The 26481-nt window shown below is 39.5% G+C and overlaps 1 protein-coding gene and 1 long non-coding RNA gene across 3 annotated transcripts in view; one reads left to right on the top strand and one right to left on the bottom strand.

Annotated features, from left to right (window-relative positions):
* The window catches only part of Themis (thymocyte selection associated), a 201515-nt gene that overhangs the window by 65391 nt on the left and 109643 nt on the right, over positions 1 to 26481 (bottom strand). The gene's annotated exons all lie outside the window — the stretch shown is intronic.
* On the top strand, positions 74 to 25085 carry LOC110566479 (uncharacterized). Of its 2 annotated transcripts, none has more exons than XR_002477452.2 (3): positions 74 to 220; positions 2084 to 2264; positions 23793 to 25085. It is a non-coding gene; the product is annotated as an uncharacterized LOC110566479 (long non-coding RNA). The 2 variants fall into 2 exon arrangements; XR_002477453.2 differs by lacking the exon at positions 23793 to 25085 and adding an exon at positions 14914 to 15538.

The following is a 26481-nucleotide window of genomic DNA, read 5'->3' as shown; positions in this document are numbered from 1 at the left end:
TGGGTTTGCTGGTGAAGCCATGATATCCTGATTTTTATTGGATGTGTTCTTATGCTGACCTTTAGCCCTCTACTTATCTGTAACCTTTGCTGTTTGTTCATGGAGTCTGTACTTCAGCCTGGGTCCATCTATCTCTGGTGTCTAGAGTATTCTTCAGGAATCTGAGAGAGGTCCACTGATTTGAGAGTGGATGTTGGTTTTTCAGCTATAGCTAAAGGAGGTAAGTCACAGGTGCATGCAAGCAAGCACCAGAGTGTGCGTGGAAGTGTGCCTTGAAGGAGAGAGTGCTAGAGCTTGTAGATGCCTGGAAGGGTGGAGCCAAAGTGCAGGGTGGGCATGCTGGTGCTTTTTGCACATGCACAGGTTCCCTGAATGCCTCAATGGCCTATAGGCCTGTTATAGTCTCCTCCCGTTATTTAGATCTGACTGGGCTTCAGGGATTGTTTGCCTGGACTGTAGACCCACAGATGAGTGGCTTCAATATTTAGAATGCTGTCCCAAGGGTCTCTATGTTGCCCACAGTGGGGCTGTAGGTGAGAGGGATCTGATGTCTGGTTGCTAGCATAGAGGGACTCTAGATCTATGGCTCTGTATGCACTCTCTTGAAGGAGCACTGACTTGCCTAACCAGAAAGCACAGGGTTCCCTCTGTTCTCTACTCTCAGATCTGGACCTGTAGGGGCAAATGAATGTATAGGAGATCTGTCAGCTCAATGGTGTCCAGTGGTGACCACCAGGCAAGGAGACCTGTACTTAGGGCCACTGCCTCTGCTGCCTCAGTCACCGAGCATAGAGGCTCCTGTTTGGGGCAACCACTGCCACCTCCGCTCAGCAGGGAGGCCAGTGCAGGGAGGCCAGTGCAGGGAGGCCAGTGCTTGGGATAAGGGGAAGTGCAGGTGGTCGAATATTCACCACTCTCAGTCCCTGGAGATGTCCATAGGTGACCTGGATCCAAACTGTCCCAGATCAGGGGTTGTCCCCTCTCACCTAGGAAGCCTCAATGTCTATGTTCTGGCTTCAGCTGCCCCTCCACTCACCAATGTCAGAGTTTCGATCCTGTGCCCCTCAGATATGGTGCATGCTGGTCGCTGATATCTTGGATTCCTCTTAGTCCCTTTTATTTTTTAAAACTGCTCCTCTCCCCAATGGTAGATATGTGTATAACCAATAAGTATCTCTTTATGTTCTTTTACATTCAACCTGTGTCATTAAAGCTAAAATCAATTGTCTATGAAGAGCATGTACTTGGCTTTTTATTTTTCCAATGACTTTTGCCATTTAGCAACTGTTTACCCATTTCTATTTAATGGGATTATAGATGTTTTCTAAAGAATCTAGTTATCAGTTAAACTTTGAATGTTTCTCATATGTTTAACCTTTTTAAATTTACCAGTTCCCTAGAGCAACCAGAGTATTGAAGATATGTATGACAGTAATCCCTTTTGTCATATATAAGCCATTTCTTTCATTAAAAGGAAGCCACCAGAGCATAATGCTTCACTTTCTTTGTATGTGCAGTTTTGCATCTTATTTTTAGAAAGTGACGTATGACAGTATTTCATCCAGCTAGACTGCTTTGAAGTGTTTATTAAAGTCTAGTCCTAAAAGCCATTCAGATGAAAAAAAAAAAAGTCTTTTCTTTTAAGCAGAAGAAGTGAAAAAAAATGGGCAAATAAGGAAATAATATTCTTCAGAGGGTGGCTGCTGCAAAACTTTCATTATGACCAAGCAGTCAACTCCTGGAACTGTCTTCAATGCCTAATAATCAATATTTCCACATATGTATCAGACAGTAAATACTTTGTTTCCTCCCAACATCAAAGATAGGCTGATTAAAATAATGATCTTGGGGGGGGCAGATAACATACTCCAGTGTAAGGTAGGTGTTGCCAATGGAAGCTAAGTGTTACATCCTGAAGTTCATAGGCTGGACTTACAGACAAGAGCTGTGACATCCAGACATGGCATTCCAGCACTTGTGTAAATAGAGAATGCTGAAGGCACTAAATCTAAAATCCTCCAGGGAGTTGTGAATACAGTATAACTTCAGCAGGAATAAAAGCTGTGGCTTCATCCTGTTTCAGGTCTTCGTGAAGTCTCCTTGAAAGGATGTTATAATGTCACCGATGAAGAAGTCCTTGCTCCTGCACTCAAATGCCAGCTGCTAAACATCATTGAATTGGCTGCTGCTTAAGTATTGTGCCCTTACACGCACTAGGGAAAAACTGCCCACCTTTGCAATGTATTGACTTTTCAACTTCTCAGGTAAAGGAGATATAAAATTGACATGTACAAATTATGTGCTGTCCCAGAATGTCATAATTAGTTCTTTTGTCATTGTTGAAGTTGTTGAACGTTTCATAATTTAGGTGGTATGAGAATGGTTTTTGTGGAATGCCTCTTATAGATTGCTGTCCACAAACAGAACATTAGCCCAACCTTGTAATCAAGTTAACTATATGTTTTGAGATCATTTAAAACTATATACTTTGTACTCAGTTTGTATAGATATAGATTACTTTTAAGAAAAACAATATACTAAATCTTACTATACTTTGGACTTTCCATGGAATCAGCTTTTACAATCTAGGCTGAACACATAGTGTTTGATTTCAAACTATGTTCCTTTTTTCTCTTCATAACCAATCCATGCCCCTGACTCAGAACAGTGTGTGTGTGTCTATAAGGTGTGATCATTTGATCTAAGACAATTGTTGCAAATGACTTACAGAAAATGCTAAAATGTGGACATAGGTTGAGAAGGAAGAAAAAGAAAAGGAGAGGAAAGGAGAGGAAAGGAGAGGAGAGGGGAGGGGAGGGGAGAGGAGAGGAGAGGAGAGAAAAATACCTACTGAGTTGCTTGAACCCAAATTTTCATTTAAGGAGTCGATTTTATTATCTTGCACAGAAGCAGATTCATCTAAAATAGGTGTCGCTTCCTGCTATATATCTGCAGGAGGAATACACAGCATAATGACAAAATTCCCTCTCCCCTGAGAGACATAGACAAGAACTGTATGAGACAAATTTTCTACAGAAAGCCGAAAGTACAGACATCCTCCACGTGATCAGTCAGTCGTCAGGATGATAGTTACTGAGCACTCTCGGGGTTCGGCAAATTCCTCTAAGTGCTCAATCGCTCTTGCTTGCAACTTTATCATCTTTTAGAAGGGACTGAAAGCCCTTCTCCCAGACTGATTTTTCTCTATGCGTTAAAGAATGATAAACTGCACCGTTAAGTAGAGGCTGACTTTGGTGGCATTCCCTGTAACATCATTCCTACCTCAAGTCTCCCAGTGACTTAATGGTTTTGAACTGTTTCTGAAATGTGCGTTACCTCCCAGAATGGAGGTACGCACAGGCAGCTTGTTCAGATCAATATGGTGATAATGAGATTAGCATACTCTTTTGGGCTTCCAGTTGCACGGAGTCAATCATCAATCACCTCTTCATTCATTTTGCTTTGCTCATTTACTTAGCAAATACAATTTAAATCACAGGAAAAAAAAATATGCCAGGCTCTTAAGAACGAAACACCTGCCTTGAAGGAGTCATATGAAAGATAGTATTTCTAATGCAGTGTAGGAAGATATAATAAAGGTCTGAATAGATTCCTATAATTCACCTTTCTCTAAGAAGGGTGAGCCTGTCAAAGAGAAACTAAATCAGCTGAAGCCGTTTGATGTAGGAGCAATCTTGCAACCTTCAGGCCTCTAGATGGTTCTCTGGTGACAGACGTATACAGGAAGTCAGTTTTAAAACTTAATGCCCTTACAGGTACTACTCTGTATAGCTTTACTTCTCAAAAAAAGAAAGGGTTTCATCAGGCATTGTTATGAAAGACTGTTTCCTGGAGCCTGGAGATGGTTCAGCCGTTAAGGGCACTGGTGGCTCTTCCAGATGACTGGGATTTGCTTACCAGCACCGACACAGCAATCCACAGCTATCTGTAATCCCAGTCTCAGGATATCTGGCATTCTCTTCTGGTCTCTTTGTGTACCAGGCACCCATGTGGTATATTCAAATGTGTGCATGCAAAAATACCCATACACATAAAATGAAATTACGTTTTAAAAAACAAACACATTTCTCATAATAACATCCTCTACTAAAAACTGTGTCTCCCTAGAGCCCGTTTTCCTCCTTGAAGCAATGACCTTGCTCTCGTAGAGAGTACATCCTTCTACTTAGTTCACGTACTGCCCTAGGGCAGAGTCTGTGATGCTGACTTTTCAGTAAACATACAACTCTTTCTTCTTCCCAATACACACAACACATATGTACCTGCACAAGCACCCACTCACACACATACACTCACACTACACAGAAGCACATAGTCACTGGCACACTCTCATTCTCACACAAGGACCCATATAGTTGTGCATATATACACACACTCTAACACAGCACACACATGTTCTCTCTCTCTCTCTCTCTCTCTCTCTCTCTCTCTCTCACACACACACACACACAGGTTTGTTTTTTTTTTTTTTTCACACTGACAGTCACTCTTTAGGGATTCCTATCTGACCCAAAAGAGACTAACCCAGGAACACGTACCAGTCTTGCTAGCTTGAAGCAGAAATCTTTGCCTAACTATGCAAATGTTCCTACAAAGTGGCTCTTGAAAAGGGACTGTCAGTACAGCCAGCACCTGTACGCTGATTCGCCTCTGTCCAGTGCTCTGATGGCTTTTCAGGCTGTAGATGATATTGTTATTATCCCGCCCAGGTTGGGGTGAGATTTTTAAACCATCAGAATAGAAATCAGTTGCCCTATTATTTGTTTATCATAACTAATGCATCACTATGTATTCTCAAAGTGTCCTTTGTAATTAGATAATAAGCCCACTCTTGTACATTTACTGCCATCAATGGGCTTGAGTTTGTTGATACTGAAGGCATTGAAGGAGTCCTATCCTCTAATACCCAAATGCCTTTGGTGAGAGTGGGGTCTCTTGAGAAACAGCTTTGTCAATAAGATGTAAATATTCCACAAGAATCTCAACAACTTTGGCAGCTGTGTCACATTAGACACTTCACATTTTTATTTGTACCCTGAGATGACTATTTCTAATGTGCACTTCTGTACATGACACTGAAAATGTAGGTAACAAAGGGCTGAAGGAGCCTGTAATGTGTGTTTTGCAGCCTACATATTTGAGAAGCAAATAAGATCACCATCCCTCCAACAGCTTGACCATCTGTCGTTGCTTCAAGAAGCTTCAGGGAATATTCAGTGTAACGGAATGTAAACAACATTATCAACCACTGTGAAGACTCTATGAAGCGATCAGAAAACACAACACACAACAAAACCAGAACTTAGAAAAATAAAGGATATGATTATTAATATATAAGCACATTAATGCATTTTAGCATTTATGTTCACCTAGCATATAAAACCAACAACGTTACATGTATTATGTCATTTTAATTTATGTATCTATTTTATATATTTAAATTAAGTTACACATCTTTATCTTCAAAAATTTATAATTTCCCTGTGGAAAATCTTCTAAAACTCTTCCTTTTAAGCCCCAATAATGTTCATTATACCACCATAGTTATTCTGATGTGCAAACATGCACCAGAATTGCTTGCTTCTGTATAGCTGTACCTTTCTACCTACTGCCAAGTTTCCTCATTCTTCTCATCCTTTCCATACCCTCAGATCAACTACTTCATCTAGAAATCCTAAGAGATCATTTTTTAGGTCCTGGATACACATGAGATCATACGATACCTGCCATTCTGTGCCTGATTTAACAATGTATGTGTCTCCAGTCTCCACCACAGTATCACAATGGCAGGATTTAGCTCATTAATGGCTGAATAATACTCCACTGCTTATCTGTACAACAGTTTTAAAGCCACTCATCAGCTGAAAGGTGCTTGGGTTGGCAACTGTGAGGACTGCTGCAGTGACTGCTGGAATGCAGGCATCTCTTAGCTGGATTCTGAGGTTCTTCAGCATAAACACCCAGTAGAAGGTTTACTGAATCATAAGGTCATTCTGTTTTTAACTTTCTGAGGAAGCTCCATACTGGAAATCATTTACATCCCACAAACAGTATTGTAAAGAAACTCTTTTTTTTTTCCTCCAAGTCCTGCCTACACTCAATATTATTTAGTCTAATCTCCATTTTAATTGCTTTTTGTTGTTATTGCTACTGAATTGTTAAGAGTTCCTTGCAGATGGAGCAGAGCACCAGTGTCTTTTCATTGTATAGTTTGTAAATATTTTCTTCCACTTTCATTTGCCCTTTCACTTTCTTGTTTTCTTTTCAATTTGCTGTCATCCATTTGTCTATTTGAACATAGAAGTATATGAAATGAGTACAGCTGGCAGGTCTATATTATATTCCCAGGTGTTATTCTAAGCATTTTTTTCTAAATAAATATGCTTAATACTCACAGCAGCTCTCTAATGCATATTATTATTCTTGTTTCCTGAATCAGAAAATTGAAGAAAGGGGAGACTGCATATTGCCTAAAATTAACAATTATCATGCCTAAATAAAAAAAATGCAATCTGAGAGAGAGAGAGAGAGAGAGAGAGAGAGAGAGAGAGAGAGAGAGAGAGAAAGATACTAGCCAAATGGATCAAAATCATCTTTTCATAATCTCTGGAAACTAAGTTGTTATAAGGCAACAAGCATTTATAAAGGGGAAAATAGAATATTGATATATGAGTAGGTAGATAATAGATCATTCATAACTAGACTAGACGGTTGATTAATTGAAATGATAGATGATAGATAGATAGATGGATAGATAGATAGACAGCGGATAGATAGCAGCTAATCAGATGTATCATGTCCATTATGTTCTGATAAGAAACAAAGCATCTAGAACAGAAAAGACAAAAAAAAAATTTAGTGCTCAGTACTGTAGTGTAAGTGAGGCACTAACAGCTTAGCGTTAGCCTAACATGTACGAGGTGTGTCCCACAGACTCCCCAAACTTCATTCTTCAGTGTGTTGGGGGGTGGGGAAGGAGAGCATTTGCCCATTGTCCTTTCTGGTTAAGGAACAGTCCTTTCTTTTTTTTTTTTTAAGGATTTTATCTTTTATTTTTTGTGTTTTTTATTTTTATTTTTATTAATTACAGTTTAGTCACTTTGTATCCCCCCCTGTGGCTCCCTTCCTCCCCTCCGAATCCCACCCTTCCTCCCCCTTCTCCAGCCATACCCCTCCCCAAGTCCACTGATAGGGGAGGTCTTCTTCTCCTTCCTTCTGATCCTAGTCTATCAGGTCTCATCAGGAGTGGCTGCACTGTCTTCCTCTGTGTCCTGGTAAGGCTGCTCTCCCCTCAGGGGGAGGGGATTAAAGAATAGGCCAATCAGTTCATGTCAGAGACAGTCCCTAGGAACAGTCCTTTACTCTTGAAATAGGAACAGCATCTGCAAGGGTGATAATTCTATAAATCTCTCTGAAGTAGTAGATACTCGACCCTCCCCATCCAAGGCTCTCTGTTCATGGAGTCAACCAACAGAGTGGAATTACTTGATAAACATTGTACTTCATATATAGGCTATTTAATCTTGATTATTTCCAAAACAACATAGCAAAGTAACTTTTTACACAGTATTTGCATTGTGCTCAGTATTATGATCAGTCTAGAGGTGTTTTGAAGTACCCAGGGGTGTGTGTGTGAATTCTAAGTAAATGCCATACTACTTGGTGGGGGGAGCTTGACGACCCACAGATTTCGGTATCTTCACAGATACTGAGGGGCTGTACATTTCTAACATTTGGCACATGTTTGCTACGCAGTCAACCTTTGACCTTGTTTGCCAATAGTCAGACAGTATGGTTAAGATGAAAGATGAGGATTTGTAATTCAGGGGTTGAAGCTAAATATCTGATGCCATTTTCTGATTTACTCTGTAGTTTGCTTTTTAAAAAAGATTGCTATACTGTGTGTGTGTGTGTGTGTGTGTGTGCGCGCGCGCGCGCACGCGTGCATGTGTGTTCTGCAGCTGCACATGCAAAAGCCAGAAAAGGGCAATGGTTCCTCTAGAGCTGGAGTTACGGGCAGTTCTAAGTCACCTGCTGGAAACTGAACTCTAGTCCTCAGGACGAGCGTGGTCTCTAAAGCATGGAATCATCTCTACATCTCCTATTCAGTAGCTTCTTATTATTGAATAACAGGAGCTTAGAATCTCAATTCCAATTCCTACTCCACAAGAAAAAAAGAAAAAGAAAACTGTTTTCTTCCTCACTGTTAACATTTTCACAAAATCTATGGATGAAAATCGTAATCATTGCCTTATTCTCAACTACCCAGACTTTTAAGGGGAACAAAGCAATATTAATTACAGAGCACTACAATATATTTCCAAATAGTAGCATTCTACTTGAAAATAAGTTCTACAGAAAAATTTAGCCCACCACATCTTCTTTAAGAGTTGCAGAGGAAAACGATGCAGCCAGTACTGATAAGACCTGATAGGCTAGGGTCAGATGGAAGAGTAGGGGGACCTCCCCTATCAGTGGACTTGGGGAGGGGCATGGGAGGAGATGAGGGAGGGAAGGTGGAAGTGGGAAGGGATGGGGACTAGGGAGGGAGCTATAGCTGGAATACAAAGTGAATAAATTGCAATAAATAAAACAATAAACTTTTTAAAAAATAGTTCCAAAAAATACAATGATCCCAGTGGAGATTTTCTTTTTAGTACAATCAGAAAATACATTCTTTTTAAACTTTTTTAATTTTTTAAATTTTTATTAATTTAGCCCCCTCCCAATTCCACCATCCCTCTCTTTTCTTCTCCTATGCCCCTCCCCCAGTCTAATAACTGGGGGAGGTCTCCTCCTCTTCCATCTGACCCTAGTCTATCAGGTCTCATCAGGACTGGCTTTTTTGTCTTCCTCTGAGGAATGGTAAGGCTGTTCCCCCCTCAGGTGGAGGTGATCAAAGAGCCAGCCCATGAGTTCATATCAGAGACAGTCCCTGTTCTTATTATTAGGGAACCCTCTTGGACACTGAGCTGCCCTGGGCTACAGGAGTCTTTCCTGAGACTGATATTTCACACAAGGACCATGCACAGAAATGACCTAGAACCCCTGCACGAAGTAGAAAGTACATTCTTATAATTTATAATTTCTGCTTAGACACAGTCATTTTATCTACTCCTTATTAATTCCTGTTCTTTCTTCCCCAAATGTAATAAAGTATTAGATAAATAAAATGTATTTACTTTATAGGAGCCTAAGTATTTTGAAATAAAATTCAAAATCAAAAACAAAGCAAAGCACTGCATTAATGTGAAGATAGAGCTGTAGGGAAAAAAAAATCCCATTGCCTTGACCATTGCTAGTGTTAATGGTTTCAAATTGTCTAGAATCCTGATGATTCTTTAAGGCAAAAGTCATATCACTTATCTGTTCTAGTGCCTTTGGAGGCTTTCGATTTCAGCTTTAGGAAAAAAATTAGAATTTCCTCAGTGGTCTCTGGTATTCTCTGTACAGGCAGAGTGGACATTTTTCTTCTGTTTGGTTCAGTGTCTGCCTTGACATATTCCAAAGAAGGATGTGTAGCATATGAAAAAGGAAGATGTCTCGGAGATGCTTTAAGGCTTTACACAGAAATTATGTGAATTTCCCGTATAAAATGTTTTTAATGAGGGATTTCTTTCACGTTATGAAAATTCTCTTGTTCTGTGCGACAGAAAGACTAGTTAAGCATCCTTTGAGAACAGTGACACGGCATTTGCTGGGCAGAATATCCCAGGCCTCAGATAGGACAGGTATGTGGGCAATAACACCACCAAATAAATTATCAAAAGAAAAAAAAAATTCTGCAGAAATCCAATGAAACAGTAGTCAAGTTCCCTTGGTTACTTGATTCAAATTCTCCTATGTAAAAATTCTCATCATTGACTTGAGGACTATGATGAATTGTTTATGTGCTCAGAGGGAAGCAGAGCAGGAAGGGCAGCATCTGCGTTGGCTCATGGTGAAGGTGTGGCCTCCTGTTGAACACACACAGATACACATGTGTTAGGAAATGTTATAAAACACCTTCTTTCCAACATCTCTCCATCTCCATTTTTGCATAAAAAAATATATACTTGTGTCTAAACTTGTTAATGTTTTTAAGCCCAGTATCTAAAAGAAACAACTTTATTTTGAATCATGAAATCTGTAAATTAAAATCCTAAAGTTATCTATTCAGAGAGGCCATATTAATTCACTTTATGGTGTGTGTATATGTGTGTGTGTGAAAATAAGCAATATAGGCTTTAGAATACACACATAAATGAATGTACTATTTCTTATGATTTTTCTCTTTCTAATCATACAAAGAGAAAGATGGTATTGGGCTGCCACTGGCAGAAGCAAGCACAATTTCCATGCAAAGAACACAAGAGAAAAAGCACTGAAAATGATGCTCACACATCAGCTTTCCAATTTGTATCATGGATCTGCAGGCCAGAGACAGGAGAGCTAGGCCAGCCCTGCCACTAGTGGTGGGCTATGGATATTTGGATAAGATCCCTCAGCTAAAAAAGATGACCACAAACCTGTAAGCTGTCTCCTAGGGTTGTGTCACAGTGGGTCAAAGCAATGAAGTCAAAAATCCCCTAGCATTTTACCAATATTGTTCAGGAAAGACACATTTTTTTTTAAAATGAAATATATTTATAACATAGCCTGGTGTCCTAAAATAATTCCAGAAAATGTCCATTTGGGGTGTGTTTTCTTCTCCTCCAACTGTTCCATTTCAAAACTGTTCCCTGAAAAGCCCGTGTCACCAATCAAAGCTGAATTACCGCTGCCCTCTACAAGACTCTCTGCTGAAAACTGATTACCTTTTAACTGTGATTGGAAATTTAGTTTTCAGAATAAGAAATAACAGTTTCACAGAGTGGTCCAGCCGAGCTTTATAGGACAGCTTCAGTCAGGCTGACATGTGCTTTTATTAACTGTATTTCCTGGAGCTGCACAGACAATGAGAAATCCACCTCTGTGAGTGGAGAGCCAATTATAACGGAGCAGGTATATTTTCCCCCTGGCCTGGTCATGATGTCAAATGTGTGATTAGAGAGGCCTTGTGCTTTTAGCTAAATGAGGCTAAATTTCTTTCCGTTTGCAAGAACAAGCCATTCCCACCTTCCAGCACACAGGCTCTTGGTATCTTGATTCTGCTCTCTCTGTGGCAAATAAGGTCATAAATATAACACTCTTGAGATGGGGAAAACAATATTGTTATGTTTATTCACAAGCAAATTTGGTTTGTTTCAGGAAGGAGTAGTCAGCACCACCACACAGAGTCAATGCCTTGATGCATCATTGTGTGATGAAGGAGGCAAGAGGGAAGGACTGCGGGGGAGGAATGGCTCCCCGTGCAGTGAACGTGGCTATCGCATTTGTAGCCAGAGAGAAAGCTTAATTTAGGTATGCCCTGGTTACTCGCATGCCTCACTGGGTGCCTGTGCCCGTTGATGCCCCTCACGCTATGACTCTCTTCAGACAGAAAAGGGATCTTGGAACTACAGCCACCATTGTTACTACCATCTCATTGACGGCTGTTGGAGCTACCACCGGGGCATTAGCCATGAGTCATACTGGGCAGACTGCTCAGACCCTGAATAATCATTTAGCCAATGTAGCTCATGCCTTAGTTGTACATAAAGGAATTAATGCTCAACTAAAAGGAAGCTTGATGGTGTTCAATCAGAGGATTGACCTCGTGCAGGAGCAAATTGATACCCTATGGCAAATCGCTCAATTTGGCTGTCAATGAAAATATGCTGGACTTTGAGTCACTAGCATATAACATCAGAATTTTTCCTGTGCTGCAAATCTGTCTAAACAATTGTCGAGCTATATTTTAGGTAATTGGACTGGAGAATTCGATACTACGATGGAGCAGCTGAGAGTGGCCATTGTCACAGTAAATTCTACCAGAGTGGACGCAGGACTAGCCACAGGATTATCATCATGGATTGCTGCAGCCATGAATCATCTGAAGGAATGGGCGGGCATGGGAGCGTTAGCAGGCCTTCTGGTGTTGGTCTCCTTGGTTTGCCTGTGGTATATATGCAAGATTAGAGTCTCACAACAGTGTGATGCAGCCATGATCATTCAGGCCTTTACAGCCATTGAAGCAGAACATTTGCCCCAAGCATGGTTGGCTACCATAAAAAGCTAAAATGTTACGCTCAGGATGCGAGGCTAAGCACTGCACTCAAGGTCAGCCCCTTTCGACCCAGAGAAGAGCATGTCTGATTGCATGCGCGTTGATACCCCAGGTCCCGCCTCTGAGAAAAAGGTATCAGACGGGTCTGATGCTCTTTGGGTGGATGACACCTAAATGAACATCGGTACAAAGTCCCAATTTATTTCTAATATCAGAGATCAGACCTCTACTCTTGCCTGATGCGTCTAAAACAAAAAGGGGGAACTGTAGAGAGCTGCGGAATGCTGTGCCTTAAAGATGGAGCTGGTTTCCGCCTTCCACCTTCCTGATGGTGAGTGCTCTCTGTCAGGAACAATTCCACATTTGGCTAAGGCTGAGGATCTGGCTTGCTTCCATGTATGTGGACCTATCTGCATTGCCCACGTGGCATGCCTGGGTTGGCTACCCAGAGGCTATTTAAGCTGAGGGCTGGCTTTGCCCAGGGTCAGATGATTGTTCAAGGTTCCTGAATAAACTGCATTGAAAAAAAAAAAAAAGAAGAAGAGCCAGCAAGAGTAACTAATAAGAGAATGTCCATGTCAAGTGGACAGATGTCAGGCAGAGGCAGTGGCATGCAGAGTTAAGGAAATGACGCCAACACCGCAATGAAGTTTCTAAGACACAGAACTGAAACAGGGAGACAGGAAGGGGTGGCTCTAAACAGAGGAAAAGCCTCTCAAAGTAGGCAGAGGAAGATGAAAAGAGAAGCCAAGCTCCCACTGTATGAAAAATCAGTCCCTGTTAAATGAAGCATCACTGACTACACTTTGGGTCCCAAAGACACAGAACCTTAGAGTATGCTGTTACCAGAAAGCAAAAGTGTACAGTGTTTAAGCTAAGAGAAAGGGCTCTGGTCCTTCACCATCACATGAATTTATAGGCAAGAATACCATGGTTATCCCAGATCACACTGCAAATGAGTAACAAATTCAGGGCAAAACCCGCATTCTCTTAATTTTTCAGAATATTGTTTTAAACCATAGCTATATAAACTCAAATGAAATGTTCAGAATTTTCCACAAAGATTCGGGTTTACATAAAGCCTAAGAAAAGACAGTTCTGTTAATAAAAAGAACTCGGCTGGGAATAAGCAAAATTTCAAAGGTCAGTAGTGAAGTTATGAAATGAAGATTCTTTATTAAAAGTAGGAATGGAAATGCGGCCAGGGAGAGAGGCATGTTTGGCTTTGTACTCAAATAGACACGGTCTTAACAGCTACGTAAGGCCCTCACCACTGTCTCCCAGGCCCATGGCAGCCTCAGATGACACAGTGTCCCCTTGCTTGACATTTCTTTTCCTAATCTTGTTCTTCACCACCGTGGTCTAATCTCGGCCCCAAAACAGAGTGAGACTTATAAAAGGTGAGCTGGTTCCCAGCACGCCCCCATTTAACCCTCCATTTGCTTCACATCTCATGTTATAGCCGCAGTGACAGCCTATACCCAGACCCACATCCCACAGTCTGCCCCGCTTCAGCTCACATTCCCTCCATTCGAAACTTGGAGAATGGTCAGGAACATACCTGGAGTTACTAGAGAGATTCCCATGTCTTTAATGTCAAGATTCAGGTGAATAAATTGTCAGACAATTTAACAACATGGGAAAAATCAAATATGAAAGTTGAAATTATCCAAATGGTTGTTTAACTTTATTTTAATCAGATTATCATAAGGTATTTGTTTTGGTTTAAATTAGTAAGGTCCTCTAAAAAGTTCATTAAGCAAAATAAGGTAACAGCTTCTACACTGCAACTGAAAATAAAAAGAATGTTAAAGAGAAGAAAGTATGTATATATGTATATATACACATACGTAGCACAATAGAACTGATACATTATAAGTTTCTTATAAGTATAATGTAGAGTAGGTAAATTAAATAAAAATATGCAGTAATCCTAAGTATAAAAGTATTAATTTTTGTTAGAGTCAAAGAAACAAGACTTGGAGAGCATTCAAAATCAGATATTGACCATCAGGGTGCCAAATGCTTATTTCCTGTCCATAACTGTCACCAGATTTGAATACATTCATATTTATGCACAAGTGTCACTCTCAACGGTTCCTTTAAAAACATGAGCCCAAATTTCATTTCATGGCTTGGGAAGTTTAAGGTCAGGAAAATCTATTTTGTCTGTTATATCTATACTGAAATATCCTATGTGGACTAACTTTAAAAAAAAAAAAAAGTAAAACATCAAGGAATAGCAATAAGGAAAATTTAAGTTTCCACAGAGATTTTGGGGAATTACAGAGCAAAGCAGTAGACTGCCAAAAAATGATTCAAAACTGAGGGATGACTTTTTGGTCAGCAGTTTTTAAACACCTTGACATCCAGAAACAAAAGCAGGAGTAATGGCCCTGAAGATCCAAACTCACATATGAATGAATCTCAGATAAATACAAGATACATGACTTTTCAGCAACACAAGTAAATACACATGATCCTAAGGAGTATTCCAAGAAATCTCAAAAAGTTCATCTGAAAACAGCTTGATTCTTGTTCTGCGTGTCACTTCAAATTACTGTTATTACAGCCTTGAAAGATCCCTTGAGAGAATTATTAGTGAACAAATAGGTTTTTTTTTTAATTAACATTTTTTTAATTCCCATTTTTTTTTTAATTCTTCCCACTCAAACTCACACCTCACTCCAGCGGACAGGTACCATCTCTGTAACATTGCTACAAGTGTCATTTTTTTTCCTCTGTGTTTAATTCTTTTCTGGTAGGGGAAGCTCCAGTCGTAGCCTACCCAGACTTTATCTGTGGATCAAATGAAAGTTTCTATTATTGTCAAAATTCTATGGTCAATGGAAGGCACCATGAAGAGCACAAGAAGTAACATGATTTGGCAGCAGAAGACCAGAGTGAAGAGTCAACTTCCTTTAATCAGAATGCCCCGTGTAAAAGACATTCTAGTTGCAGTCAGCAAGCTCCAGCCAAATGATCTTCCCTCTCACTCTGCTAAGTACTCCATGGTTCTCTCAGTTGGTCTGAGACAAGAATGACATTTTCTCCTATGCTAAAATGGGAGCTGACTACGAGTGTCAGAATTGACTATATGTTTTAAGTCCTGCTTAAGTAGGCAACTCACTAAGTAACTCACTTTTATAAACGGCACTATATGATCTGAATTTTTTTTATTTGGGCCTTTCAATATGATTCTAGAGTCATGTGTTGGGTTATATATATGAATACACATGTACTGTGTCCATACAAAACTTTAGTGCAAGGACTGCTGATATAGAATCATGTATGTATTTATGCCAGAGTCTATATATACATGGATTGTGGAAATATAAAATTGATAATAATAAAATAATAAAATGAATAATAAAATAATAATTTGGTAAAGCTGCTGATGATTTTAGCTTGTTTTATTTATTATCAAAATTAATAAGACAGGCCTTCATATAAAAGCCATATTCGTGTGTACCAACAGATGAACACATAATGGTAAACCTTATGTTTAAACTGTGGGTTTGGCTGAGCATATACTCAGCATATACAAGTTCTTGAGTTTGAGCCCCAGCAAGGGAAGGTCAGCAGCTTAGTTTTAGAGTGTTTGCCTAGCATATGTAAATTCCTGAGATGAAAGCCTGATGTAGACAAAAATGAATAGATAAAATAACCCCTACAAAATAAGTGAATTGATTTTTTACATGAAATACAATGTAACAAAACATAAAAAGTTTAAAGCATTGGTTAATAACAAAGTAAAAATGGCCATGCTACCAAAAGCAATCTACAGATTTAATGCAATTCCCATCAAAATACCAACACAATTTTTTTCAGACCTTGAAACAACAATTCTCAACTTCATATAGAAAAAAAAAAAAAAAAAAACACAGAATAGCTAAAACATCCCTGTACAATAAAAGCTCTTCTGGCGATATCTTCATCCTTGATCTCAAGGTGTACTACAGAGCAATAGTAATAAAAACAGCATGGTACTGGCATAGAAACAGAAAGGTGGATCAATGGAATTGAGTAGAAGACATAGATATAAATCCACACACCTATCGATACTTGATTTTTGACAAAGGAGCCAAAACCACACAATGGAAAAAAGGTTAGCATCTTCAACAAATGGTGCTGGTCTAACTGGATGTCCACATGTAGAAAAATGCAAATAGACACACATTTATCACCCTGTACAAAATTAAAGTCCAAGTAGATCAAAGACCTCAACATAAAACCAGACATACTAAATCTATTAGAAGAAAAAGTGGGGAAGAGCCTTGAACTCATTGGCACAGGAGACAACTTCCTGAACAGAAAACCAACAGCACAGGCTCTAAGAGCATCAATCAATAAATGGGACCTCATGAAACTGAAAAGCTTCTGTAAAGGAAAGAACATGGTCAATAAAACAAAATGACAGTGTACAGACTGGGAAAATTCTTCAACAACCCTACATCCAACAGAGGGCTAATACCCATAATATACAAAGAAATAAAGAAATTAAACACCAACAAACCAAGTAATCCAACTTGTAAAAACAGGGTAAACAGAGAATTCTCAACAGAAGAATCTCAAATGGTAGTGAAGCACTTAAAGAATGCTCAATGGCAGCCTTGCTAGAACACACAGGAGGACATTGTAGGCAGTCCTGAAGATACTTGATAAACCAGGGTCAGATGGAAGGGGAGGAGGACTTCCCCTATCAGTGAACTTGGAAAGGGTCAGGGAGGAGATGAGGGAGGGAAGGTGAGATTGGGAGGGAAGAAGGGAGGGAGTTACGGCTGGGATACAAAGTAAATAACCTGTTTTTAATATAAAAAAAGAAAAAGAAAAAGAAAGAAATGCTCAATGTCTTTAGTCATCAGGGAAATGCAAATCAAAATGACCTTACACCCATCAGAACAGTTAAGATCAAAAACTTAAGTAACAACACATGCTGGAGAGGATGTGGAGAAAGAGGAATCCTCCTCTGTTGCTGGTGAGAATGTAAACTTTTACAACCACTTTGGAAATCAATCTGGCACCTACTCAGAAAACTGGGAATAGTTGTACCTCAATACCCAGCTATACCACTCCTTGGCATGTACTTGAAAGATGATCAACTATACGACAAGGACATTTGCTCAATTGTGCTCATAGAAACTCTATTCCTAATAGCCAGAATCTGGAAACAACCCAGATGTCCCTCAACAAAAGAATGGATACAGAAATTGTGGTATATTTACACAATGGAATACTACTCAGCAATTAAAAACAAGGAAATCATGACATTTGCAGGCAAATGGTGGGAACTAGAAAAGATCATCCTGAGTGAGGTAACACAGAAGCAGAAAGATACACATGGTATATATACACTCACTTAGAAGTGGATATTAGTCAGATAAGTAGAATAAACATACTAAAATCTACAAACTTAAAGAAGCAAAACAACAAAGCAGACCCTACGGAACATGATTAGTTCTCATTCAGAAACGCAAACAGGATAAACACCAGAAGCAGTAGAAGACAGGGAACAAGATGGGAGCCTACCATAGATGTGCTCTGAAAGACTCCATCCAGCAGGGGATCGAAGCAGATGCAGAAACTCACAGCCAAACTTTGGCAGAGTGCAGGGAGTCTTATGGAATAAGATGGAAACAGAAAGACCCAGAGGGGACAGGGGCTCCACAAGGAGACCAACAAAGCCAAAAATATGAGCCCAGGTGGGGCCTGCAGAGACCGGTGAATCAACCAAGGACCATGCATGGAGAGAACCTAGACCGCCTGCTCATATGTAGCCCATAGGCAGCTAAGTCTCCCTGTGGATTGCCTAAGAAGGGGAGCAGGGGCTGTCTCTGACGTGAACTTCTGATGTCGCCTTAATCACCTCCCCCTGGCGATGTGTCCTTACTAGGCAACAGAGAAAGAGGATCCAGGCAGTCCTGATGAGACCTGATAGGCTAGGGTCAGAGAGTAGGGGAGGAGGACAATCCCTTTCAGTTGACTAGGAGAGGAGGAAAGGAGGAAAGTAGGAGGGACGGTGGGAATGGAAGGAGATGAGGAAGGGGCCTACAACTGGGATACAAAGTGAATATATTGTAAATATAATAACTGAGACTCATAGCCAAACTTTGGGCAGAGTGCAGAAAATCTTATGAAAGAAGGAGAAAATAGAAAGACCTGGAGGGGACAGGCACTCCACAAAGAGATCAACAGAGAAAAAAAAAAAACAAAAAAACAAACAAACAAACAAAAAAAAAAAAAACCGAGCCTTGGGATCCTGAAGAGAATGATACCCCAATCAAGGACAATGCATGGAGAGGACCTAAAACCCTGGCTCAGATGTAGCCAATACACTCTGTCTCCAAGTGGGGTCCCTAGTAAGGGGAGGAGGGGCTGTCTCTGGCATGAACTCAGTGACAGGCTCTCTGATCACTTCCCCCTGTGGGGTACAGTCTTGACAGGTCACAGAGGAAGACAATGCAACCAGTCCTGATGAGACCTGATAGGCTAAGATCAAATAGAAGAGGAAGAGGTCCTCCCCTATTAGTGGACTAGGGGAGGGGCATGGGAGGAGATGAGGGAGGGGAGGTGGGACTGGGAAGAGGCAAAGGAGGGGGTCACAAATTGAATAAATTGTAATAATTGATAATTTGAATTTTTTAATTAAAATAAACAATAATAATAAATAAATAAAATTATCTGAAATCAGTAAAAAAAAAAATTCTCCACTGGAAATATCAGGGACTCAGAACAGAATAAAATTCTTAGAACTGAAAACTTTTTCAGTATAATAAGATACCAAATATTTAAATGTGAAACAATGTACAAGGAGTCATATTAGAGAAATGATAACAAGAGTGTTTAGAAACAACTGAAGGACTGCACAGAAGACAGCCAGCTGAAAGTCATATGGAAAGATGGTTTTCTTAAGATGATAAAGAAGTCAGTAAGGTGAATAATTAATTTGAATATGGCACATAAAGAAACAAAAAGAATAGTTTCAAGTAGCACTCAAAAATGCAAACCATAAATGATGGGGTCCTATGCTGAGGAAACGTCAAATTCCAGCCGTGTTCAAGAGACATGAAGGGGGTTGGATCAACAGGATGTAACCGTTGCTAAAAGGAACAAAGAAAGAAAGCAACAGACCATTTCCAAATGCCTGCTTTAGATTGGTCAACAGATTGTGCTGACATTTCCGAAGGGAAGAACTAGATAAGGCAGATTTAGTGGTAAAGAGAGATTTCTGTTTGCTTTCTTTCAGGAAGCACAGAGATTGTTGATACTGTGCACTAGTACCCACTTCCTGTCTCTACGAAATGTGCATTAGTATCCAGATCCTGTCTCTGAGAGCCTTCAAGATAGCCTGAGAACTCTTCTCAGCACTGGGACAGAATAGCATAGTCCTGTGTATGGCAGGACCCGTATTTGCAAGTTCTGTGGCAGCACAAAGTCTTTTCTCAGCCTGGTGACTTCCTTGACCTTTAAAATATCCTGTAGGTGGAGTCACAAACACAGTATAGATCAGGTACTGTCAGGGTAGCCTGGTAGTTCTCCAGCATGGAACTTTCTTTTCCAGGAAATCTTTAAGCACATTGATTATTTACACTTTTATTATATCATTTATTTACATGTATGAGCGCATGTGTCTCTGTGCATGCATATGTGTAGGTACCAAACATATTAGAGAGGAGGATCTGTGAGCCCCAAGAGCTAGAGTTACAGGTGGTAGTGAGCCCAAAGTGAGTGCTGGGAGACAGCCTCACTCCTCTATGAGGGCAGCAAGCACTGTTAACTGATGCACCATATCTCTAGCCCCTTCAACAGATTTTAGAAAATGACTGTGACACAATTTCTAGTGAGATCCTGAATTAATTTACATAAATAACTAATTCTGCTGAATGTCCTTTTAAATGCATAAGAGATATGTGCACATAGAGGCTAGAGAGATGGCTCAGTGGTTAACAGCGTTTGGTGTTCTTGCAGAGACCCAAGATTCAGTTCCCAGCACCCACACGGTCATTCACACCCATCTTTGGCACCAGTTTCAGCGGCTCTGACGTCCTCTTCTGACCTCTGCAGGCACAAGGCATGTGGGTGATACACAAACATACATATGGGTGAAACATTCAGATATTTTTAAAAAAATAAATAAATCTGATAAAATTTTTAAAAAGAAAGAAATTTGTGAGCATAGATAGGAGCTTTAAAAAAATTAGTCTAGATACAGAAGAGGCTAAAGCGTAACTCCAAGCAGCTAGGCTTAAGGAAGACTACAAAAAGAGTTACCAAAAGGCACATGAGCTGAGGATGAAGCTAATTTGCTAATTTGGTAGGGTGCTTCCTTATTATTGAGCTCTGCCCCCAGCACAGCACATTCTGCCAGGCATGCCAGTGGAAGTCAGAGGACAACTTGCAGGGGTCATTTCTTTGCTACCATGATAGTCCCAGGGATTCTCTTTAGGTCCCAGGCTTGGCAGAACCCTTTATCTGCAGCTTTACCTCACCAGCCCTCTTTCCTTACCTTTCCCGTTAGTTTGAGACAATGTTTCTTTATGTATGTTTCTTTACATATCCCAGGCTGACCTTGGACATAACAATCTGCATTACCTCAGCATCAGCAGTGTTAAATTACAAACGTGCATCAACATACCTAAGTGTGTGTGTGTGTGTGTGTCTGTATGTGTGTGTATGTGATAGACATACAAATACACATTTTTTCTGGTTATATATATATATATATATATATATATATGTATATATGTGTGTGTGTATCTCAGTTCTTTCTGGTTTGATACATATGTATATGCATGCATTGATATACATATATATGTCTACATATGAGAGACATATATGTCTATGTATACATACATATATAGAGAGACGTGTCTATATTTATATGTAGAAAAGTATACATACATACATATATTTAGAGACATGTATATATATGTATACTTTTCTGGTTTGATACACATATATACATATATATCACATATATACATACATACATATATATATCACATATATATATATCAGTTCAACTACTGTAAATTGACCATCTACTAAGTCCAGACTCATTTCAGTGATTGTGGACACCGAAATCCCTGCTGTCATTACGGAAAGCTGGTGATTCTGTACACTGTCTATTGAATGTTCTAAACTTCTACTATTTTTCAAACAAAGATTTTTTTCCATGCCAAAGACATTTATAAAAACAAAAACTAATCTAAAAGTATCCAAAGGCAGAAATTTAATGCAAAGTCATTTACTCCAAATTTAACCTAATTATTTAATAAAAATACAGAGAAAACATTTTTTAATTTTTTCATGTGTAAAAAGGAATGAATAGTCACTAATAGTGATAACATGATAATTGCAAATTCGGCAGTATTTCAGCTCCTGATGCTACAGGTAAAGAGTTATAAGTAAAAAAATTTAACTTAAAAATTAATTTCACCATTCCCCAACGAGAGAATATCCAATTCTTTGAACCTCAAAGACTGCCAAAATTTCCCTCAAACATTTCCCACTGTGAATTCACCTCAGTCATGCCATGCAACTGTTTTTGCATATAAATTCTCCAGAAAAAAATTTGTTGAGAAAGTAGATGCCTGACTTCTGTGATCGATGTCTCTTTCAACACACCTAATACCTACACCACATCCAGTGAATGAAAAAGGAAACAGATTGCAGCGTCTGGGGTGGAATCCTGTCAGTTACACCTGAGTGTCTGTCACACTCATCTGTGTACTCAAGGCCTGGTGTCGTCCAGGAGCCTGTATCTCTTTAATACATTTCTGCCATTCTCACTGTCACAGCCAAGATCAGAAGTGACTGGTCAGCATCAGCTGGCCTCGCAAGCGCTCTCCGTGCTGCGCAGAGCCCGGCGTTCCTTCTGCCTTTTGCAGCCCAAGCTCTCAGTGTGGCGCAGCATTTCTGTTTTGCTTGTTGCACAGAACTTTCCCGTCGCTGCCTCCCTTGCTCTTTGCCTTAACGTCTCCTGTGGGTGTTCTTGTCCACAGAAGTCTAGAAATGCCAGGAACAAGTGGACACAAGGGCATTAAATGGCCAAACAGAGTTCATGAAATGCAAGGTTTCTGGGCCCTGCTACAGTCTCTGAAGATGTGGCATACCTCATCTTTCAAAGCAATGTTTTGTTTTTCTCCCCGGTTATAGGCCCTTTCATCAGAATACAGAAGTTATATTTCTCCTGTGTGGTACTCAAAAGCCATGGCCATATATATCCATGACAGGCAAAACCCCATCTACTCTATGCCTTTCCAAGCTATCGAAAACTAGTTCTGACACAGAAACGTAATGTCTGAGCAGCAGTCTATCCTACATCATTCCTCTTCAGAACACAAGTGGAGGCACAGTTTTATTTATTCGACGTTTTTATAACATTCTGTCTGTCTAATTAAAACTCCAAGTGCGTAGAATTCAAAGATATATTTCCACCTGTGTCACCAGCATAAAGGGATTGATTGTGCATGACCCCCGGAACTCCCCATTTACGTTTAGATTCTGTGCATTATTACCCATCTATACATGTTGCATCTAGCAAATGATAAAAATCCATGTAAAACTACATTGACCTTGGTGTAGCTATCCTTTCTTGATACCCAGTGTCCCCTCACCTGCTGCAGCCTGTACCTAAGTCAGAGTCTTGAAGACTCTACTGCCATTGCTTTTCTTCTTGCTGAGATACTGCTAACCCAAGGAAATAGTGGGTAAACTTATTGTGGGAAAGAATTCTTCCATTGCACCTACTTCTTATGACCTGTTCCCATATATTCTCAGTTTCCATACATCTTAGATTAGATGAACTCACAGTGTTCCCAACTGATAGTGGACACCCACCACAGATGGATTTGGCTAGTACTAATACATTTCAGATTCTTACTCCTAGACTATCTGTACATCTGCCCTGTTATTTAGCAATGTAAGAAATGATCTAGTAAAGTTAATGGCCCATTAGGAAAGCAAAAGTAAATCCACATAATGAAGCATGTAGTACTCTTCTCTGTGCATAGAAAAGGGATTTTAATGAGTTAAATGAGTCTGAATATTTAAACTCTGAATAACCCTCACAAATTGTTCTCCAAATTTAAAGCAACAGCCTGAGTAAAAACCTCAAGACGTACAAGCTTGCTTTAAATGGCTGCTACCTAGTGTAAAATATTTTTAAAAAATCTTAAATCCAATTATTTCAAAAGCATACATGAGAAAAAAGTGTTAATAACAGTTATCACAGGTAATATAAAGAAAATACATGGAAGGGTGACATTGGGATAATAAAAAACCACTACTTTTAGGACTTTCTGGGTACATTACAAGGACATTAACAGATCTGTTGTGTTCCATAATGATCCACTGAGAAAATGCTAATCTTCATGATGGGTAAAAATTATTAAAGAAAAAAACGAAGGCTAGTACATTTGAACACAGGAAAATGGGAGCATCGGTGATATTTTAAAAAAAATGTTAGAGAAAATAATAGTGCTCTGTTTTTAGCCACATGAGAACCGATGGAACTAATTTTAACAAGAAACTGAATTCTTCCCAGTGGTCTGTTGGCTTATGGAGGCAGTAATTCACTGACTTCTCCTACCATCTCTGTTTAATGCTCTAACCTTTTTTTTTTTTTTTTTGCCTTATGCAGTGTGTCACAACACCATTACATCAAATATGCCCATCCTTCAGCCTCACCTGGAGTTGGAGATACTAGAAGGACTGGGGCTGAATTCCTTGCCACGGAAGAGCTACATGCTTTTTGTTTTGGTTTGGTTTTGAGAAGGGGCTTTCCTGTATAGCCTAGGCTTCCCTACCTCTTCAAACCCTCTTGTCCCTGCCTCACAAATGCTATGATGAGGGGTGTGTGTCATCTCTTCAGGCCTTGAACAGCTCTTTAGATATGTCTTATAATGAATATCACCTAGTGTCAAGTCTTTCAAATTTCAGCTGTCACTCAACTCATGTTCCTCAAATACAAATAATTCTAGAACTTTGTAACATCTTGACAACTCTTTACAAACTCCATTGTTCAGATTGGGACTCAGGTCATAACATCCTAAGCCCATGTGGGATCTGGACAGAGAAAACTTTACTATGTAGATCTTGAAAATAAGAACATATTAATTTAGTCATTTTAGTGCATGATATATAGTTATGTTTGTTTCCCCTAATAAAACACTTCAGTCATTTTCTATCTTTAGAGATATTTTAAAAAATGTTAATATACTTTTATCTATGGATGTTTTCTTGGTTTAGAATGTTTAAATCTTTTATATTGAGTTGATAGTAGACACTAATTATTTTATATCACTTTTTTTTGCCTCTAGTTTTTGAGGTGTCCAGACCTGATATTCTTTTTCACTACTCTGTTTGTTTGAATGTTTTTGTCTCTTTCAAAACTCAAGTTAGCAACTTCACATCAATGCAACAGAATTTGGAGATGGGATCAATTGAAATGGTTTAGGCCAAAAGATTTTGTCAGTCAGAAGTATACTTAAATGACTTGAGGAATGAGTTTCTTCTCTTTGGAATTTCTGGTATATTAAAAAATGGCATTCCTCCTTTCTGGGGACGCAGTAACAAGACTCCATCTTGGATCTGAAAATTGAACTCAGTAGCAACTTGATCTTGAATTTCCTAGCCTCCAGAATTCTAGGAATATATCTTTGTTCTTTGTAAATTACCGAGACTAAAACAGCCATAAACTTTATCTCTAGTTAAGGCAACTGGTAAGCTGGCTGCGTCAGGACAAAGGTATGTAGTGCAATCTAGGTCTTGTCTCCTTCTGAATTCAGTCTAGATAACAAAAGAGAATTCTTTTCCAGTATTGAAACTGAGATGCAGGATACAGGAACTCTAAGAAGTCCCGTGACATGTGTGAACAAAACTAGCTGGAGGGGGTAAAAAATACAATATAGAAATAAAAATGAACATTACTCTATCTGCTCTCAAGATCCCAGCTCCTGCTGGTCCTAAAGCTAAGCTGTGCCCTCGGGTTCTCCATGGGCAAACGAGCTGATAAAACTCGCTTTAAAGGGTAGAAAATAAAGGGAGAATAAAGAAAGAAAGGGTGCATTGTGGTTTTTTTTTTTCTCTATTACTGTGATAAATACTGATCAAAAGCAACTGGGAGGTATTCTTTGGCTTACAGCTTATACTACATCCTAAAGAGAAACCGAAGCAAGACCGCAAGACAGAATCCTGGAGCCAGGAGCTAAAGCAGGGACCATGGGAAAACGCTGTCTACACTTCGTGCCTGACTCCCTTCCTTTCTCTTTGGAGGCAGGACCATTGTCTCTTTCGGCATTCTTCTCTAACTACATCTCCATGTAATGAGTTTCTAGTAAAGACTTCAAGTTAGACCTATCTGGATACTTCAGGATAATCCCATTACTAGGACCTGGATTTTAAACTATGTGAAAAGTCCTTATGCCATGCCATGTTATATCCCTGTAGGCTCTGGGAAGTTAGCTATACAGATCTTTGGATGCATACTATTATTCTGCCCACTAATAAAAAAAATCCACTTCTCACCTTGAAACAGGCAAGACTAGAGAATGGTTTGGTCACTTGGCACTCTACTTGTCTTGGGTTATGAACACACCCCTCACACATATCAGGAACTTGGCCACCTGAGACCATTACCTCACACATACTACACACACACACACACACACACACACACACATCTGAACAATGCACCTAGCAATCTGTTAGCCATTCCCTATTTACCTTCATATGCCTGTATATAATTAAGTTCAGATGCATACTGAAGGGACACCCACAGTGACCAAAGCCTATGTAAGCTTGTCAATCAAAATGGACATAAACTATGTTCATAGTAACCACAGACATGCCTAGAAGCCAATAAGATGGCGGCATCCCACAAATTGAGTGTGCCTCTCCCCAGGTATGCCAAATAAACAACCTTTGGACCCTATGAAGGAATGCCTCAAACTACAACGGAGCACTTCAATATCTTCAGCCATGTGGACCACCGTAACTTCTAATACTGTATTTTTTAAATCTATTCTGTTTGGCTTTGAATAATGTTTCCTTGCTATTTCCTTTGCAAATATGTGTAAGATTTTCACTTCATTTTTGAAATAAGATGCCAAGAATCATGGAACACTAGACCTATGCCTTAGTACCATTCCACTCAGTGAGAAAAAAAAAATTGTTAAGAATCAAAGAAATCTTTCATGTTGGCTATTCAGTATTACTTGGAACTGTTTCATTTTGTAATTTTTTAAAATTATTTTTCCAGAAATTAATTTTTTTTGGTATTACTGTTTTTTTTCTAGAAAATTAGTTTAGTGATCCTTAAGGATTTAACC

This window comes from Meriones unguiculatus, chromosome 20 (genome assembly GCF_030254825.1).
Source record: "Meriones unguiculatus strain TT.TT164.6M chromosome 20, Bangor_MerUng_6.1, whole genome shotgun sequence".
Taxonomy (NCBI): Eukaryota; Metazoa; Chordata; class Mammalia; order Rodentia; family Muridae; genus Meriones; species Meriones unguiculatus.
This window is presented reverse-complemented; position numbering and strand designations above follow the sequence as displayed.